Raw genomic sequence first — 19,029 nt, 5'->3', positions numbered from 1 at the left:
AGGTGGAGCCACAACTAAGGAGAGACGAAGACAGCGGGGGTTAGAACTAGTGATGGGACAAATGAACCGAGGCATCGAGGCGTGTCTCGAGTAAAAGTGGGCGTGTCAGATGAAGCTTCGCTTCGAGGCTTGGGTCGCTTCTAAAAAAGTCACGTGACCGATGACAAACGAGGCCTCGGTTTGTGCAGATCACGTGATTGGTTCGTTCAACGTATCGCCGTCCCATAAAAACGTTTCAGATCTCGAGCAGAACTGTGGGTGTTGTTGGCGTTTGTGCAGAGAGGAGTGAGAGCGAGTTGTAGTTAGTATTATTCAGTAAGTATTATTAGTTAGTATTATTCGGTGTGAAATAGCAGTAGCTGGAGGAGTAGGAGAAGTGTAGGAAGAGCAGCAGTTTAGATTATTTCCCAACTGCAGTGCTTTGATGTGAGGCATTATATATTTTTTTCTTTTACATTGGTTTATGGGTTGTGTAAAATTATGGGTGTTTGTGTGTCTCAGTTTTACCATTTGTAAATGTCACTCCTGTATTTGGTGTCTGCACCTTCTGTCACCTTCTTCAGTCACATGGGAACTACACACTAGAACTAGCTGTAAACTATACACTGGTGTTGGGTAATGATTAATTCATGTGATGGTGCATATATATATATATATATATATATATATATATATATATATATATATATATATATATATATTGTGGTGACAGTGATTTTACAAGAAAACACTGTAAGAACATTCAAATTCCTGCCAGTTCCATGTTTGTTGGTTGTATCACAGATGGAGCAAGGAAGAAAGAGGAAGTCCTCACCTGTGTGGGAGTATTTTGAGTTGACTACTCATAATAAGGTTTTTATGTGGGAAAACTCATATATTGGATACCTGCCATATATTGAACTATCAGTCCTAGTGTGTGATTTTATTAAAGGTGAGGTGTTCCAAGGATCTGGAGAAATATTGTCCAAAAAACAGAAACCACCTAAATCCCAGCTCTGTGGAAAAATTCTCATATTTTTGAATCATATCAAATAAAATGCTGTCCCTGCTTTAGTTTTGCAATGATACCACAAGCACAGTCACAAAACAAAAAGAAGCACAAGCACATTTTATTTATGTCGCCCTTATTACAATTAAAAGTATTTAAACATTTTACAGAGATCCAGAACCTGACCTCAATCAAGCAGTCAAACTACAGATCTCAAATCTCTCCCCATTTGTTTCCACTTTCCTCTCTATCTCTGCTGTCAGGAAAAACAGACACTATATTAAGTATATTACATGTTTATTGGCATTATTATTTAAAACAATTCAAAGCTTCACATAGCAAAGCCAGTGTGTCATTATAGGCACGCTGCCTGTTTTACTTTTATTTGTCCACTTGATGGCGCAGTAGAGCAAATGAAGCACCATGAAGCTTCGAACCATGAGTGAACCAACTGGATGGAAAGCCTCAGTGCTTCATGAAGCTTCATCTCAACATCACTAGTTAGAACAGAGCATGACATGAATTTACTGGCTAGATTGTCTACACAGCTCCTACACGATGTGTTACGATCCGACGTCTGAGAGTTGTGAGGCGTCTGGTTATACTGAGGCAGGGTGTGCTGGATTGAATGATCTCCACCTGCTGCTAATTCTGGCTGCACTGCTGATGAGAATCACCTGCTGTTGCCCTGCACTGCTGAGCCACCCTGAGAGAGAGAGAGAGAGAGAGAGAGAGAGAGAGAGAGAGAGAGGGAGGGAGGGGAGGCACTATCTGGGTTTGGCCGCAGCCAGCCTGACAATTACAATATTCCACAAACTACTTTATAAAGCTGCACATATTGTAGGCCTACATGTCCATGCATGTATATATATATATTATGTAGATGTCCTGAAGGCATATTATAAACTGGATTTATTTTAATACTTTCATTTATTCTAACAACATTTTTATTTAATTATTAAATAATGTAATATATACCATATTAGACTAAGGTACTACACACACACACGTTTGTACTTCTATCTTAGTGAGGACATCCATAGGCGTAATGCATTTTCTAGAGCCTTACCCTAACCATCACAACTGATTGCCTAAACTTAATCCTTACCCTAACCAAACCTCAATTCATACCTGTTCTCTAAAAACAAGTCTTCACCCTCAAACATGGCTGTTTCAAAGTGAGGACCGGCCAAAATGTCCTCACTTTGATAGTTAAATGCACACACACACGCACACACACACACGCACACAAAAAAAGAAGGAGGTCGACACAGTGACAACTTTTAAACAATAAAATTAATTTATTAAAGAACTCTACCAAAAAATAACCCAAGCTAAACCCAACATAATCAAATCCAAACCAAAATCAAGAAAAGTGCCTGGCAGGCACCTGCCATCCGGGAGGGGAGAAAAAAACCCATCTTGGATTCAACCTGCTTTTAAAGGCCCCCAGCAGGTGAAGCCAATCTTGAATAATGAAAGGGAGGGGCAGGCAGAAGGATCTACTGCTCTGCTGAACACCAGAGGTGAGAGGAGGGAGGGGCAGGCAGGCCAGGATCTAAAATGAAAAGCAAAGACAGGACACAGGAAAACAAACATACTGACTCCAAGTCCTGTGGCCGTCACACCCCCTCCCATAAAACAAAGACTCTCACTATTAGAGTCTTTGTAGCATCAACATGGTGCTCTAGAAAGGGCATCCGCCATTACATTTTCACGGCCCTTAATGTGTTTTACATTTAACGTATAAGGTTGAAGAAATAAAATCCAACGCATCAGTCTATTGTTAGCATTTTGCATACTGTTGAGGAAAGTTAAGGGATTGTGATCTGTGTAAACTGTCACAGGCACAGACGGTCCCACATACACCTCAAAAAACTTCAGCGCCCAAATCAAGGCCAACGTCTCCTTTTCAACAACTGAATAGTTCAGCTGATGACGGCTGAACTTACGTGAAAGGAAGCAGACTGGATGTTCAACTCCCCCCTCCCCTTCCTGTAGGAGGACAGCCCCAGCTCCAACATCACTTGCATCTATGTGTATCTGAAAGGGTTTATCAAAAACCGGAGCAGCAAGAACGGGAGAAGAACAGATCAGTCTTTTAACATCGTTGAAAGCAATCTGACATTGAGAAGACCAGACAAAAGGGGTGTTTTTACGCAAAAGATTAGTAAGTGGGGCGACCACAGTAGAAAAATGACAGCAAAAATTGCGGTAATATCCCACTAACCCTAAAAACCGCATCAGCTGCTTTTTAGATGTCGGCACAGGATATTTATCAATGGCCTCCACCTTTGCCTGCACAGGACGAACTTCACCCTGGCCTACAACCTTGCCAAGATAGATCACCGTTGCTTTAGCAAAATCGCATTTTGCTAAATTTACAGTTAAATTTGCATCCACCAACCTGTCAAACACAGCCTTCAAACGCTCAACATGAGTTTCCCATGTGTCACTGAACACTACTACATCATCTAAATATGCTGCACATCCTGGCTGACCAGCTAGCACCATATTCATAAGACGTTGAAATGTTGCTGGTGCATTTCTCAGTCCAAATGGCATGACATAGGAAAATAACCCCCACGGTGTAATGAAAGAGGAAATTTCCTTGGCCCTTGGGGTTAATGGCACCTGCCAATAACCTTTTAAAAGGTCAAGTTTTGTGACGAACCTAGCACTCCCCACCTGATCAACGCAGTCCTCCATGCGAGGCATTGGATAACAATCAGGCTTGGTGACTGCATTAACTCTTCTAAAATCCGTACAAAATCTATCTGACCCATCAGCCTTATCTGCCAACAGACATGGAGAGGCCCAGCTAGAGCATGCTGGCTCCGCTATCCCATGTTGCAACATGTAGTTCACCTCCTTCTCCATCCGCTCACGCTTTCCCATGGACAGGCGATAGAAGCGCTGTTTGATAGGTTTAGCATCCCCCACATCTATGTCATGCTCCACTAGGTTAGTGCATGATGGTGTATCTGAGAAGAGAGACAAGTGAGAATGAAGCAACTTCACCAGGTCTGCACGCTGATTGTCTGACAAATAACCCAACCGACTGTCAAGATGGTTAAGGTATTCAGAATTGTTGAGTCTCCCTGTGAGAATAGGCTCAGCCGGAACATCAAAATCTTCACAAGACGAGACTAACACTGTGGCTACTGACCTTCCAGGATCACACTCAACTTGAGAGGTAGAGTTGGGAAAATGATAGGGCTTCAATAAATTTACATGACACCACTGCACCTTCTTCCTTCTGTCTGGTGTATGTACCAAGTAGTCCCTATCTGACATACGACACTTAACTGTGTACGGGCCACTAAACTTTGCTTGAAAGGGTGAGCCCACCAGTGGCAACAAAGCCAACACCTGATCTCCGGGTTCAAACATGCGAGATTCAGTTTTGCGATCAAAAAGCTCTTTCATTCTAACCTGTGCACAGCTAAGCCTTTTGTGAGCAGTGGCACAGGCAACATGCAAACGGCGACGAAAATCGTTTACATAGTTTAAGACATTATCAGGTGGCTCAGCACGCTTCAAATCATCAGCCAACACAGCCAGTGGACCCCGCACCGTGTGCCCAAACACAAGTTCATTGGGACTAAAACCCGTACTCTCTTGGGTAACCTCTTGTATTGCAAGCAACAACCAAGGCAGGCCCTCCTCCCAATCCTGAGAAAGCTCAGTACAATAAGAACGCAGCATAGACTTTAATGTCTGATGAAATCGTTCAAGAGCTCCCTGAGACTCAGGATGGTATGCACTGGAAACCTGATGTTTAACCTTCAACTGTTTCAACACTTGGGAAAATGTACGGGACATGAAATTGCTCCCCTGATCTGTTTGCACCACTTTTGGGATTCCAAAGGCAGAAATAAATGAAACCAATGCTTTCAATACCGGCTTAGTTTTAATAGAACTCAAGGGAAAAGCAGCAGGATAACGGGTACTTTGGCACATTACTGTCAATAAGTACTTATACCCAGTCTTACTTTTGGGGAGCGGACCCACACAGTCAAGTAGCAGATGTTCAAATGGCTTCTCAGTCACCGGAATGGGGTACAATGGAGCTGGTTTAATCTGTTGGTTCGGCTTTCCAGTTAACTGACAGGTGTTACAAGTTCTACAATACACTGCAACATCCCTTTTCAAACGAGGCCAGTAAAAATGGCGGAGCACTCTATCATATGTTTTCTTCACACCAAGATGACCTGCCACTCCATCATGTGAGGTGCTCAACACCAAATCTCTAAACTTCAAAGGGACCACAACCTGAACAACACTATCTACCTGACCACCATCCACTACTCGGGCCCACTTCCTCACCAGCAATCCATCACTAAGAAAGTAGCCACCAGAATCACAATTGAGCTCACTTTCTGGGCAAACCAATTCAAACAGGGATTTCAACGTAGGGTCTGCGGCTTGCTCCTTAATACACTCCTCTCTAGACAATGATGGAATAGAAAACAATTTGAACTGCTTTTTCTCTTCACAACTCTCTTTAACTGGAGAAAACAACTCCTGAGTGGGCTGAAAATGGTCAGACTGCTTTAACTCAGTTTTACTCTTGGACCGTGTCACAGCACAGGAAGAAAAAACTTTGGGGTACTGTTTAGCACACTCATCTGGTTCTTCTGAAATCTGCAACGGTGAACAAATACATTTTTGTGGCAGATTCTTTTTCCACACCCTAGCTCCTGCTAGGTCGTTACCTAGAATAATGTGTACGCCATGAATCGGCAGCTGAGGACGAACACCCATTTCCACCTCTCCACAAACCAGATCGGAGGAGAGATGAAAACGATGCACATTAACCCACAAAGGTACCAACCCCACACCAAGTACAGGAGATTTTTTCCCTGTAGCAGTACAGGTTGAAAAAGGCAAAATATTCTCCACGATCAAACTCTCAGCAGCCCCTGTGTCTCGCAAAATCTTAACAGGGATCTTATTTTCACCATCCAAAGATACAAAACCATCTGAGATAAGAGGTGCATACGTCCCATCAATACCCTTGGATGAAGTAGGATTGAGGGAACAAACATCCAACCCAGCCATACCAGCGCTTAAGGTAGTAGAGACTAGACCAGTTGATTTTACATATACACTGGAATCAACAGATTTTCGGTCAAATTTCCGAATTGGACATTCCCCTTTCCAGTGTCCCTTGTTTTTACATGCATGACACACCCTGGCTGGATCAAACTTTCCATCCATCCCTGGATCATGTATCACAGCCTGAGGAGGAGGCTCATGGGTGAGCCCTAGAGACCTACCAGGCTTCCCCCTGAAATTCTCCCTCTGCTGAACTTCTCTGAAAACCTGACCCACTACTGGATTACTAGAATGTGTTAAAACATATTCATCAGCCAGAACAGCAGCTGCAGACGCTGTCTTCACCTTTTTTTCATTGATATAAGTAGCAAGGTGGGCCGGCAATGAATTTTTGAACTGTTCCAATACAATTAAATCACACAAATCCACATAATTGTTTACTTCAGAAGCCGAGCTCCATCGAGTAAAATGAGTCAGGATATCCTGGGCAAATTCAACATAGGTTTGCTTGTCTCCCTTCCGCCAGGTCCTAAACTTCTGCCTATATGCCTCTGGGACTAGTTCATACGCTTTCAATACTGCAGCTTTAACCTGAGCATAATCTCCACTGTCAACAGAACTAAGGGCAGAAAAAAACTCTCTGGGCCTTGCCTGTAAAAACACATTGCAACATCACAGTCTTATGGCTATCTAGCCATCCTCTAACTTGCGCAACACACTCAAACAATGCAAAAATGTGTCAGGATCTTTTTCATCAAATTTAGGCAAAAGACGCAAACTTTCAACAACATCAAAACCGGGAGATCCACCCCTACCACCAGCAGACAATAATTCACGTGCACTCCCTTCTTTGAGCAATTCCAGCTTCAACTGCTCTACTTTTGCTCTCTCCTTTTCCAATGCTACCCCAGCCCTTATTCGCTCCTTTTCAAACTCTAGCTCTAATTTCTGCCTCTCCAATTTAAGTTTTTCCTTCTCCAGCTGTAGATATTCAAATGACAAAGTACCACCAAAAAGGTCTGCATTAACTTGACCTGGAGCAGCTGGAGCCTGAACTTCCTCCAAAAGTTTGGCAGACACAGCCAGCTGTTCAACCACGCACTTAAGCTCCGCCTTTCTGGGTATTTTGTCCATTTTTGACCAGCCTAAATAGACTGCCAAATCAATTAAATCTACCTTTGTGAACTGGGTTAAAGTATTACGAGATGGCCGTTCTAAGAACTCAGAGACCAACGCATTACCATGCTTATCCTCCATGTTCAACAAGATTACAGTGATTCACATCAAAAGAAAAATCCAAAGCAGTCAGAGTTACACAATACACAACCAAAGGGAGATTGAGTAATTATGGAGTGCCCCCTCCTAACTACCCAACCAAAACTGACTACCTGACCCTGGTCTTCATGTGTGTACTGGCGGTGGGTTTTTATGCACCTGTAAACCGTCTGCATTGGGGAGACAACTTGTCTCAGCCAATGCTTCGGGGTGCTCCCGAGACCACTGCTGCAACCCGCACGGACACACACAAAAATAACAAACAGCCTTGAAAACAAAAAACCAGCAACCTCTCCTTGTGAGACGGCAGCTGCTTCAGCCTACCTGGGGGATACACTACATGCTCCAGCCAGACAACACAAGAGCGCCGTTACCCAGCCACAATCATTCCCACAGCCATGTACTGCATAACCCCTGCTTACTAGTCTAGCCAGTGTAAATGCACTGCCACCAAAGACACTAGAGAGCTAAACAGAACTAGACAGTCCCAAACCCTACATACTTAACCTAACCATAAAGAAACCGTCACTGTGAGCCTCCTCACGTAGCCAGACCACACAAACACAACTACAATAGTAATATTTAAGGTTCAAAGTTGGATGAGCCCCCATTTGTTATGCCCAGCTTGTTGTAGAGCATAACAAAAAAGGAGGTCGACACAGTGACAACTTTTAAATAATGAAATTAATTTATTAAAGAACTCAACCAAGAAATAACCCAAGCTAAACCCAACATAATGAAATCCAAACCAAAATCAAGAAGAGTGCCTGGCAGGCACCTGCCATCCGGGAGGGGAGAAAAAACCATCTTGGATTCAACCTGCTTTTAAAGGCCCCCAGCAGGTGAAGCCAATCTTGAATAATGAAAGGGAGGGGGCAGGCAGAAGGATCTGCTGTTCTGCTGAACAGCAGAGGTGAGAGGAGGGAGGGGCAGGCAGGCCAGGATCTAAAATGAAAAGCAAAGACAGGACACAGGAAAACAAACATACTGACTCCAAGTCCTGTGGCCGTCACAATTATAAGAGGAATTTTTTACTTCTTAATAATTTGCTTTATATCAGAATATAACTTATTCTATAATTATAGGTATATATGTCTAAATATTTATAAAGAAGCATGTTTAAAAATTAATAAATTCTAATGATTAATTATTGTCAGTAACAGGTTATAATAAGGGGCTCTGTTCTGCCATGCTTGGGAAATGTACCTTGTATAGAACATTTCACGACATTAAATGACATAAAATAAACAATAAATTCAACTTACTTATGAAAGGTTTTCCTCTTTCCTGTCCCTTTTCTGTAAGTACACTTAATTGCTGCACAAGACGGCAGAATAAATGGTAAGAAACGTTGTAAAATAATAAAAATACTGAGAAAGAAGAACACGTGCAAGTGCATGGGATTGCTTTGTTTAAACCAGCGGGGGACCACAGCAGGACTTTGTTTTGTCCGCTTTAGTATGTCTGGTTACCTCAGCTTCAGCAGCCCAGTACAACATCCAGGGTTTATTTATAGATCAGTGGATGCCCCGGGCATGACGTCAGCAGCAGATGACAGGAACCTTGGAATCCATAGTAAGCACTGATAAACTACATAAATAAGGCTGTGAGGCTCTTATCATCCTGAGGTGAATACAGGGATCCATTTATAATGTGGAAACACTTTTGTGAAGTCAAACATCATCAGTTGTAGCTGGCATTAGGGTTATCTGTTTGTCTTACAAATCGGTTACAGTATTATCTCCTCAGGAATAAGGTTTACTATTTACTATCTTTTGTGACCTGTACTATGTTCAGAATATCACAACACAGGCACAACACACCCACCAGCTCCTAGAAGTGAACTTAGAAGTGAATTTACAAAAGCAAGAACCACATGAGCCAGTCAAAGGCGAGTAAACTTAGATTTTGGTAAAAAAGAAAAATGGATGTTTTTTTTTTTTTTTTTTTGCAGTTATTGAATATTTTTGTAATCAGGTATTCTATCGAGTATTACATCAATTGATAATCATCATTTTCTCCACTGTTGGGTACTTCCACTTCCTTATTCTTCTTCTTGCCCGCGGCTGAGGGCAAATTTGCATAAGTTTACATTCACGTCACCAGCCATGATATCAGACACAATGTAGCAAATTCCTCTACCTTTACAGTAAAGTGCATTTAAGTCAAAGTGGATTACCAGTTTTTTGTGCTGTTTCTAATCGGTCTTCCTTGCTTTTTTCCCCTCCTCAGCCCTCCTGAAAAATATATTGATAAAGCAGGAAATGATGATGGACCAATTAAGGATCATCTTTAAGACCCTACAGTCTATGAAGTCTTCTGATGAGGAAGACATTGGCCTGGATCCAAATATTTTGCCTCTCAAAGATGTCGAGTCTCTTGAGAACCTGGAAGAACAACTTGGGATTAACCCAGACCTCAAGAAACAGTTGGTATGTGGGCACAGTGACTGCATTTCCTAAATGCAGTTGCCTCGCTTTTATCTTCCACAAATGCCTTTTTCCTCCTGATAAAAATCTTTGATAAACTTAAGCAATGCAAATTAACATTCATTTAGCTTTAGATCTTGTAAAAGTAATTTTAAAGAACAATACCAGTGAAACATAACTACCATAATGAAATAATCAATAAATAATTAATGAGGAATATATGATTTCAGGCAAACACACTGGGTCTGAAAGGAGGGACCAACATTAAAGAGAGTGTTTGGAGGGTGATGCAGGCCACAGTAACAGACTCCTTGGCCAAGAATATCAATATGAGAGGCGTCAACGGCAAGATTGGCTTCCAGCGCCTTCGCATCAGTGTGTGGTAAGTTTACCTTGATGCCAGTACTGACCTTCATTTTTATGTCAAGTTACTTACATTGACATTTGGGTTCTTAGGGAATGGAGGGAGGGGTGGAGAAAGGGAGATGAATTAGGAAAAGGGAGAAGAAAGGAAGGGGTGCAGGAAGAGATTAGAGGGAAGGAATAAGAAGAGACCAGAGTAGGATGGAGGAAAATAAAGAGGTGAGCTGACAAGCATGGTCGGGGAGATGGAAAAAAACAAACATGATTTTATCTATTATGCCAATAGCTGTTGTAGGGCTCAGATCTGTTTGTAGAAAACTGGTTAGGTGGTGGGAATTAAGAATGTTGTTCTACATATATAGACTGTAATTTTGCTTCAGTTCAGTAGAGTTGAGCTTCAGTAGAAAGCCTCATACCAGTATATGCTTTCTCCCAGACTGCCAGCTCATTACTGGATTGATCTGCTAAATAAGATTCCCTAAGTGTAGATGTCCCATCAGAATGTCAATAAGACCTGGTTAATGGAATCGTATAGTAGCTACATGAGCTGCTGATACTAACAATTAATTTCATGTGTATATGTATGTTCTAGCTGCCGTGAGGTGCAACAGATTAACAAGTAGTGCCACTGACCAAGAAACTGATGCTACAGTGAAAAGATGGTTACACCTGGCCCTGATGGAGATGGAGGGAGGAGAGTCTGGATGCAGAGGAAGACCAATGAACAGGAAAGGGGAAATTAATGATGGTTAATGACTAATGATGATTTTTACACTCGTTCCTGTAGTTTTGGACATCTAGTTCTGAGCCCGTTAAGTTTTTATTTGTTATATTCATTACTATTGTTGTTCCTGACATTTACATGTGTGTGTGTGTGTGTGTATATATATATATATATATATATATATATATATATATATATACACACATTATATATTATGATTATATTATATATATTATTGTATTGTATATTTTATTATTATTATTATTACATTAGTTTGATATTATGTATATTATTTATTATATTATTTATATATATGTATATTTATATACAGTTATTATACAAGATTGTATTGTTATTGTATCAATAAATAAATATTTGATACTGTTATTGTTTGGGCATTTTGTTTTCTGGGCCAAATACGGCTAGTAAGTGTATTAAAGAAGTGGCTTGGTTACGGTTTAGTTAAGGCTGACATCTGGAACCAGTTCTGAAACTTATCCGGCCCAACACTAGGCCAGGACAGGGCCACATATGGCCACATAGGTGGCTGAGACATGGCACAATCATGGGCCATACGTGGCAACCAGATGTGGTCCTCCCAAGTGCTGTAATTCATTGCGGTATGTGGGCCGAGGCTTAGTGAGTTGTGTGGCCCACCACTGGGCCAGACTAATTTTGCTATGTGGGGATGTATATAATGTATTTCATAGTAAGCACCACTAGAGGGAGCTGTTGGTTTTCATGTCGACTGACACTGCCAGTTTATGTCTACAGTTGTGCTTTACGGCTGACGTAAAACTGTTGTTGCCATGAAGTCCTGAATCCACTGTTATTTCCTGGAAAAAATTATTTTACACGTCGGCGGTAACGACACCCGGTTACGCCAATCGGAGGTCACCAAAATTAGCGTGGCATCGGTGTGTACTTTCGCCAAAACCATGTCGGACTCCGTAGTTTTCTCTGGACCCTTGCCTGATCTGACCAGCGATGACATGTTTAGCCGCATGTCGTCGTTTCGCCGCTGGTTGTCTATGTGGTGTCCATCAAACGACGTGGGCTTTATACATAATTGGAGCTCTTTTTGGGGAAAACCTGGTCTGATTAGGAGAGACGGCATCCATCCCACTTTGGCTGGTGCAGCTCTCATTTCTAGGAATATGGCTGATTTTATTAGTACTCCTAAAGCATGACAACCCAGAGTTAAGACCAGGATGCAGAGCTGTAGTCTTACACACCTCTCTGCAGTTTCCTCACAGCTGTCACCCTCCAGTAATTCAGTTAACTTTATTGAGACTGTGTCTGTCCCCCGACCACCAAAATTCAATAAATTAAACAAATCAAAAATATACAAAAGAAATAGTAACCACAAAAATTTAATAAAAATTAATACCTCTATTTCAACAGAGCAAAGAGACAGGAAAATTAAATGTGGTCTGTTAAATATTAGATCTCTCTTGTCTAAATCTCTGCTAGTAAATGAGTTGATAACTGATCACCAGATTGATTTGTTCTGTTTGACTGAAACCTGGTTGCAGCAGGAAGAATTTGTTAGCCTAAACGAATCAACTCCCCCTAGTCATATTAACTGTCATATTCCTGGAATCACAGGCCGAGGAGGAGGAGTAGCAGCAATCTACCATTCTAGTTTAAAATTGAACCAGAGGCCTAAACCTGATTACAGCTCATTTGAAAATCTCACTCTTAGGGGCCGTTTACACGAGGACACTTGCAGGTAAAAACGTCAAAATATTTCAACAAAACACCCTACCGTTTATACGAGGACGGCGTTTTGGGGGCTTGAAAATGCAAAAATTTGAAACCGGCCTCCAGAGTGGAAAAGTAGAAAACGCTCCGCCGTTATGTTTCCGTCTAAACAACAAAATGCAAAACTTTGCCGAGATCTGACCACGTTGCATACGCGATTACGTCACATACGCGATTACGTCACATACGTGCTTTGGTTTGCCGGCCGGTACAAGGACGTAAACAAAGATGTGTGATTATTTCCATCCTTCGTACCTTCAAGCAACTCTGGCAGCTCTATGTACACTACAGGAGTCATACCAACAAGCGTACAGAATCTGTACAGATTCCATTCATGAACATTTACCGCGGCGGAGATCCGAAAAGGGAGATAGTACGCATGCACGTAGACATGGCAGAGTTTTATCACAGCACCACCCAGCTGCCTGGCATGCATATCCAATCGAATTCCACACACTATGGAGTCACCTTTTATACGCAGATTTCCTTCAAAACCGCTCGTCTAAACGTGAAATGACAAGACGCCACTTTTGCGTTTTCTGTTAAGATGGTCCTCGTATAAACAGCCCCTTAGTCTCTCTCATCCAAATTTGAAAGCTCAGAAACCAGTTTTATTTGTTGTTATATATCGTCCTCCTGCTCCTTATTCTGAGTTTTTATCTCAATTCTCAGACTTTTTATCTGAATTAGTGCTCAGTTCAGACAAAGTTATTATTGTGGGTGACTTTAACATTCATGTTGACGCAGACAGCGACAGCCTTACAACAGCTTTTAATTCATTATTAGACTCAGCTGGGTTTTCTCAACATGTAAATAAACCAACTCTGTTAGGAATGTGGGGTGTGGAGGCGCAGACATCACAGACAGAACACTAGGCACAATTAAAAGAATTTATTAACTAAATCAAAAAACCTTTCACAACTGAAAACGAGACTGGAGTGGACAAAAACTAAACTTGACAGAGTCTAAACGGCAAGACTAAAGAGGTACTTACAGAAGGAGAACAAACTACTAACACAAGAGCAAACTAGAGTCCAAACAAGCATCAAGTCTGTTCGCCAGTCTAGCCTTTTTTAACCCTTGCCTCAGGTTAAATTTGGTCCAGCTCTCCGTTTAAAGGGTTAGATTCTATCTGCCTATTAGTATTCCACCTAACAGGTTTCAGCAGAATAAATTAAGCTGGAATCGAGAGACACTCGCCCAGGTTCTATCTGCCTTGCATCCGAATGTCTCACCCCTCTTATCTGATAAATGCTATCCCACCAAGCAGCCTTTCTAAGTAGTAGAATTGATCTATCATTCACATTCGTTATCGGTCAGCTTCTCTCTAAGGACTTGCCTGCACTTGGTGCTATTCCTGGGTTCGTTTTAGAGGTTTGGAAAGAACTAACCTCAGGGGTAATGTTTAAACACTCTCACTTTGGACTAAGTAACCTTTAAGAACCATTGGATTGAATGCACACAATCAACTTAACTTTTTACCACTATGCAGGTTTTAGTGATTTATAATAATTTCATTAGGCTTCTCTTTAAATGCAATACAGCTTTTTATTAAGCAAGAGCACAGCATCAATTCATGATTAAACAATTAATTATTTCTGATTAAAATTTATACTAAAGTAAATAAATTGAGCGTACCTGACAATCTTCTCTAATTATTGAATTTAGGAGAGAGAGCGAACAGCATGGCCACTACCGTATCACTCGGTCTTGTCTTGCGTCTGGGAAAAGCACTCAGTTGTCCGGAGGACTCGGTACGATGTCTTCTTTGTGGACAAAAGGATCTTATCCCTCGGCAGGGGGGAGCGGAGGAGTCCTGTAAGCCAATCGTGGTCTGGCAGTTATCTCTGGAATTGGCTGGAACGTTAGTGCTTACGCCCCGGCTGTCTTCTCTGTGGTATGGTGGTGATGGAAAACCCTTGTCTGTTCAGGCTGTAGTGGGTCACTGGGTCTCCCAGCCCCGGGGAGGGGAACAGCCCGGTGCTGTTGCCTCCTTTGCCTCTTCGGGTGTAGTCGGTTCTTCCCTCTATTGGTTTCTTCTGGATAACTGCAGAACCTCTTAGGACTCTCCGTTTGGCAGAGTGTGGTCTTCGCTTGTTGAACAAAGTCAGAAAAAGACTTTGCTTCCAACGATGTCCTCAGCGATCTCTGGAGCCTAAGTCCCGCGTCGTCTTCCCGTCTGTTGGGCAAAAGAGGAAGGTGAAGATTCTTCAGAACTCCGGCCAAGTTCCCTTTGCTGCTCTTCTGGCGGCTCCGGCGAACAACTCCCCCGTAATGTCTCTGCTCTCCCATTCTTATACTCTCTCCTGACACACAAAACTGGCTAGGTACGCCCTCTGACACCGTCTAACTTATGCAATCAACTTTGTCATCACATACAACAGTAATACAGAAGTCCTGTTGTTACAGCAAATACACAGTGTCCACATTCTGTTTAACACACACACATTTCAGCCCACCCTTTTGGGTTTTTCCCAAACTTCCCTTTTTTCTGAGGAGGCTGCAATGTCATTGTGGCTGCCGAGTCATGGTGACTGTTGTTTACTGCACTTCTGCTTTCTTAAGGCCTGGACACACAAGCTTATGAGGCCTGTACGCACACACAGAGCCTAAACAAGGATTACTTCACACAGAATCACTTCTTAAATCATTCCTCTCAATCCGAACATAATAACTCATCTGAATCATTACTTTAATCAAATCAACACTTTAAAAATGTATATATATATTTCAGCAAGCATAATCATGGTTAACTTATAATGTTTCTTCTTAAGATCTTTATTTGTCTGCTTCAAAACCTTTGTTACCTTAGGGCCGTAATGAGCCTGAGTTCTCTCTGAGACCTCAACATCTGCATCTTACTTGACAAGTCCAATGGGGGTAAATCCAGAAAAGGGTGAAAAATGACAAAGTCCAACAACTGAGAATCCAGCGGAGGAGGGTGAGTGGGGAGTGACGGCAGAACTGCATGTAGGTCTAACTACGCACCAGCAAAGACTGAGGGGAATGGCAGAGCTTAAATAACAGGGAAGGGGACCAGGTGGATTGAATTGAGCTGATTGCAACAGGTGAGAGTGATGAAGTAATGAAGAGACAGAGCCGGGGGGCGAGCAAGTGGAAGAGAGACAGAAGAGGAAGACACAGACAGAGGGAGACAGAGACACACCAGCAAGAACACACACAGAAGGGTAACAAACACTGAGGGAACAGACAGACTTAGGTCAAAGCAAAAAACAACAGAATCAAAAGGGTTAAATCCAAACAAAAGGAAGAAAGGTGGAAAAGGAACAAAAAAGCAACAACAGGGCAGAATTCTGACAAACTCAGTTTTAATCACACTCTTGACCTTGTCCTGACTTATGGCATAGAAATTGAAGAGTTAACAGTATTTCCCCAGAACCCTCTTCTTTCTGACCATTTTATGATAACATTTCAATTTAAAGTAAAGGATTGTATAGCAGCTGAGAACAAATATCATTACAGTAGGTGTTTGTCTGACAATTCAGTATCTAAATTTAAGGAAATAATACCCTCACTGTTTACTTCAGCAACATTTACTGATAAATCAGAAGGCAAATATTATTTTACCCCCACAGAAGTGGATTATTATGTTAATAATGCTTCAGCCTCACTGCGTACAACTCTTGATAGTGTTGCTCCTGTAAAAACGAAAGTTCTATCTCAGAGAAGACTTGCTCCTTGGTATAATTCACAGCTGAGGACTTTAAAGCAGACATCCCGAAAGCTGGAAAGAAAGTGGTATTCCACTAATTCAGAGGTAGTGTATGTGGCTTGGAAAAATAGTCTAGTAATCTATAAAAAAGCTCTTCGTAATGCCAGGACAGCATGTTATTGATCTTTTGTAGAGGAAAACAAGAACAACCCTAGGTTTCTCTTTAGCACTGTAGCCAGGCTGACAAAGAGTCAGAGCTCCGTTGAACCTTGTATTCCTTTAGCTTTAACCAGTAACGACTTCATGAGCTTCTTTACACATAAAATAGTTCTGATTAGAGATCAAATTAATCTGGCCCTTCCTACAAATGTCACAGATGCTTTTGAATTGGCTGTTAGACCTGATGAATCTTTAGAATTCTTCACTCCTATATGTCTCTCTGAACTAATTTCAACAGTTTCTACATCCAAACCATCAACATGTCTTTTAGATCCTATCCCAACTAAACTCTTCAAGGAGATTTTACCTTTAATTAATTCTTCAATGTTAGATCTGATTAATCTCTCTCTAGTAACAGGCTATGTACCACAGGCTTTTAAGGTTGCTGTCATCAAACCTTTGCTTAAAAAGCCCACTTTAGATCCAGATGTGTTAGCTAACTATAGACCGATATCCAACCTACCATTTCTCTCTAAAATTCTGGAAAGAACAGTTGCAAATCAATTATGTGAACACTTACAAAGGAATAATTTGTTTGAAATGTTTCAGTCAGGCTTCAGAGTGCATCATAGCACAGAAACAGCTCTGGTGAAAGTTACTAATGACCTTCTCATAGCATCAGATAATGGACTAGTCTCTATACTTGTTTTGTTAGATCTTAGTGCAGCGTTTGACACAATCGACCACAACATTTTATTACAGCGTCTGGAACATTCAATTGGCATTAAAGGGACAGCACTGGATTGGTTTAAATCCTACTTATCAGATAGGTTCCAGTTTGTGCACGTCAACAATAACTCTTCTGAGCATACTAAAGTTAATCACGGAGTTCCTCAGGGTTCTGTCTTAGGATCGATACTTTTCACATTATACATGCTTCCTTTAGGCAATATTATTAGGAAGCATTGTATTAACTTCCATTGTTATGCAGATGAGACACAATTGTATTTATCTATGAAGCCAGATGAAACTGATCAGTTAGCTAGACTGCAAGATTGTCTTAAGGACATTAAAACCTGGATGACTTTTAACTTCCTACTGCTAAATTCAGACAAAACTGAAGTCATTGTATTTGGCCCCAAACATCTTAGAAACTCGCTTTCAAAGCAAATAGTTACTCTGGATGGCATCACGTTGGCCTCCAGTACTACTGTGAGGAATCTTGGAGTTATTTTTGACCAGGACATGTCCTTTAACTCACACATAAAGCAAGTCTGTAGGACTTCCTTTTTTCACCTGCGTAATATTGTAAAAATCAGGAACATTCTGTCTCAGAGTGATGCAGAAAAATTAGTTCATGCTTTTGTTACTTCCAGGCTTGACTATTGCAATTCCTTATTATCGGGTTGTCCAAATAGCTCTCTCAAACATCTACAGTTGATCCAAAACGCTGCTGCCAGAGTACTGACAGGAGTTAGCAAAAGAGATCATATTTCCCCTATACTTGCTTCTCTTCACTGGCTTCCTGTTAAATCCAGAATAGAATTTAAAATCCTTCTTCTGACATATAAAGCTCTTAATAACCAATCTCCATCATATCTTAAAGATCTGATAGTACCTTATTATCCTAGTAGAACTCTTCGCTCTCAAACTGCAGGCTTACTTGTTGTTCCTAGAATTTCTAAAAGTAGAATGGGAGGCAGAGCCTTCAGTTATCAGCTCCTCTCTTGTGGAACCTGCTCCCAGTTTGGGTTCTGGAGGCAGACACCCTCTCTATTTTTAAGACCAGGCTTAAAACGTTCCTTTTTGACAAATCTTATAGTTGGGGCTGACTGGGTGACCCACAGGGGTTCGGCTTGTGTCTTCATTGTACAGCTGACTCCCTCTTGGACGTCCCTTCGTTCTGCCTCTAGTCATGCTGCTATAGGCCTATAGGCTGCTGGGGGACTTTTCTTGACGCACTGAGCCCTTCTCTATCTACCTTTACATTTAATATGTATACCGTTATTGCAGTACATTCACTCTGTTTCCCCCTGTGCTATTTCTCCGAGTGTCCCTGGTCCCAGAGCTGGATGCTTCAGATCTGTGGTCGATGTTCCACCAGCTGGTCCAGTCTCCATCATGTCCACTGTGGGATGCTGCTGCTGACCTTCCTCCAGCCCTCTGTTTCCAGCTCCCTTTTTCCACCAGTCAACTCTGCATCGCCTTCACTATACTGTTATGCTAACTTACATACTGTTTGAATTTTACTGCTAGCTATATAAGGAGTATGTTTAATGTCAGAGCCGTACATCATCAGAGTAAACTATGAGTCAGTTTTCAATGTTAGCTTATACTTTGTCTGTGCCACATATCCTGTCATGCATGTATCCAAATGTGTGTTGTGTTTTCCTTGCTTTCCCACCCCTCCCTCTTCTCCCATCCCTCCCCCTTGCCCTCTTCTGTCCTTCTCAACCCGCCCGGCCAGCAGGCAGATGGGTCCCCCCTATATAGAGCCGGGTTCTGCTCGAGGTTTCTTCCCTGTTAAAGGGTGTTTTCCTGCCACTGTCGCCTTTGGGCTGCTCTGGGGGTCAGGCATATGGGTTCTGTAAAG

General features: G+C 41.8%; 1 protein-coding gene and 1 long non-coding RNA gene across 4 annotated transcripts in view; one reads left to right on the top strand and one right to left on the bottom strand.

Annotated features, from left to right (window-relative positions):
- Positions 1-19,029, bottom strand: part of LOC110946179 (septin-5-like) — a 200,908-nt gene that overhangs the window by 81,203 nt on the left and 100,676 nt on the right. The window lies entirely within an intron of this gene.
- On the top strand, positions 9,465-10,968 carry LOC127530829 (uncharacterized). Its single transcript, XR_007937500.1, has 3 exons — positions 9,465-9,756; positions 9,984-10,135; positions 10,709-10,968. It is a non-coding gene; the product is annotated as an uncharacterized LOC127530829 (long non-coding RNA).

The sequence above is a fragment of the Acanthochromis polyacanthus genome, chromosome 18 (genome assembly GCF_021347895.1).
Source record: "Acanthochromis polyacanthus isolate Apoly-LR-REF ecotype Palm Island chromosome 18, KAUST_Apoly_ChrSc, whole genome shotgun sequence".
NCBI lineage: Eukaryota > Metazoa > Chordata > Actinopteri > Pomacentridae > Acanthochromis > Acanthochromis polyacanthus.
This window is presented reverse-complemented; position numbering and strand designations above follow the sequence as displayed.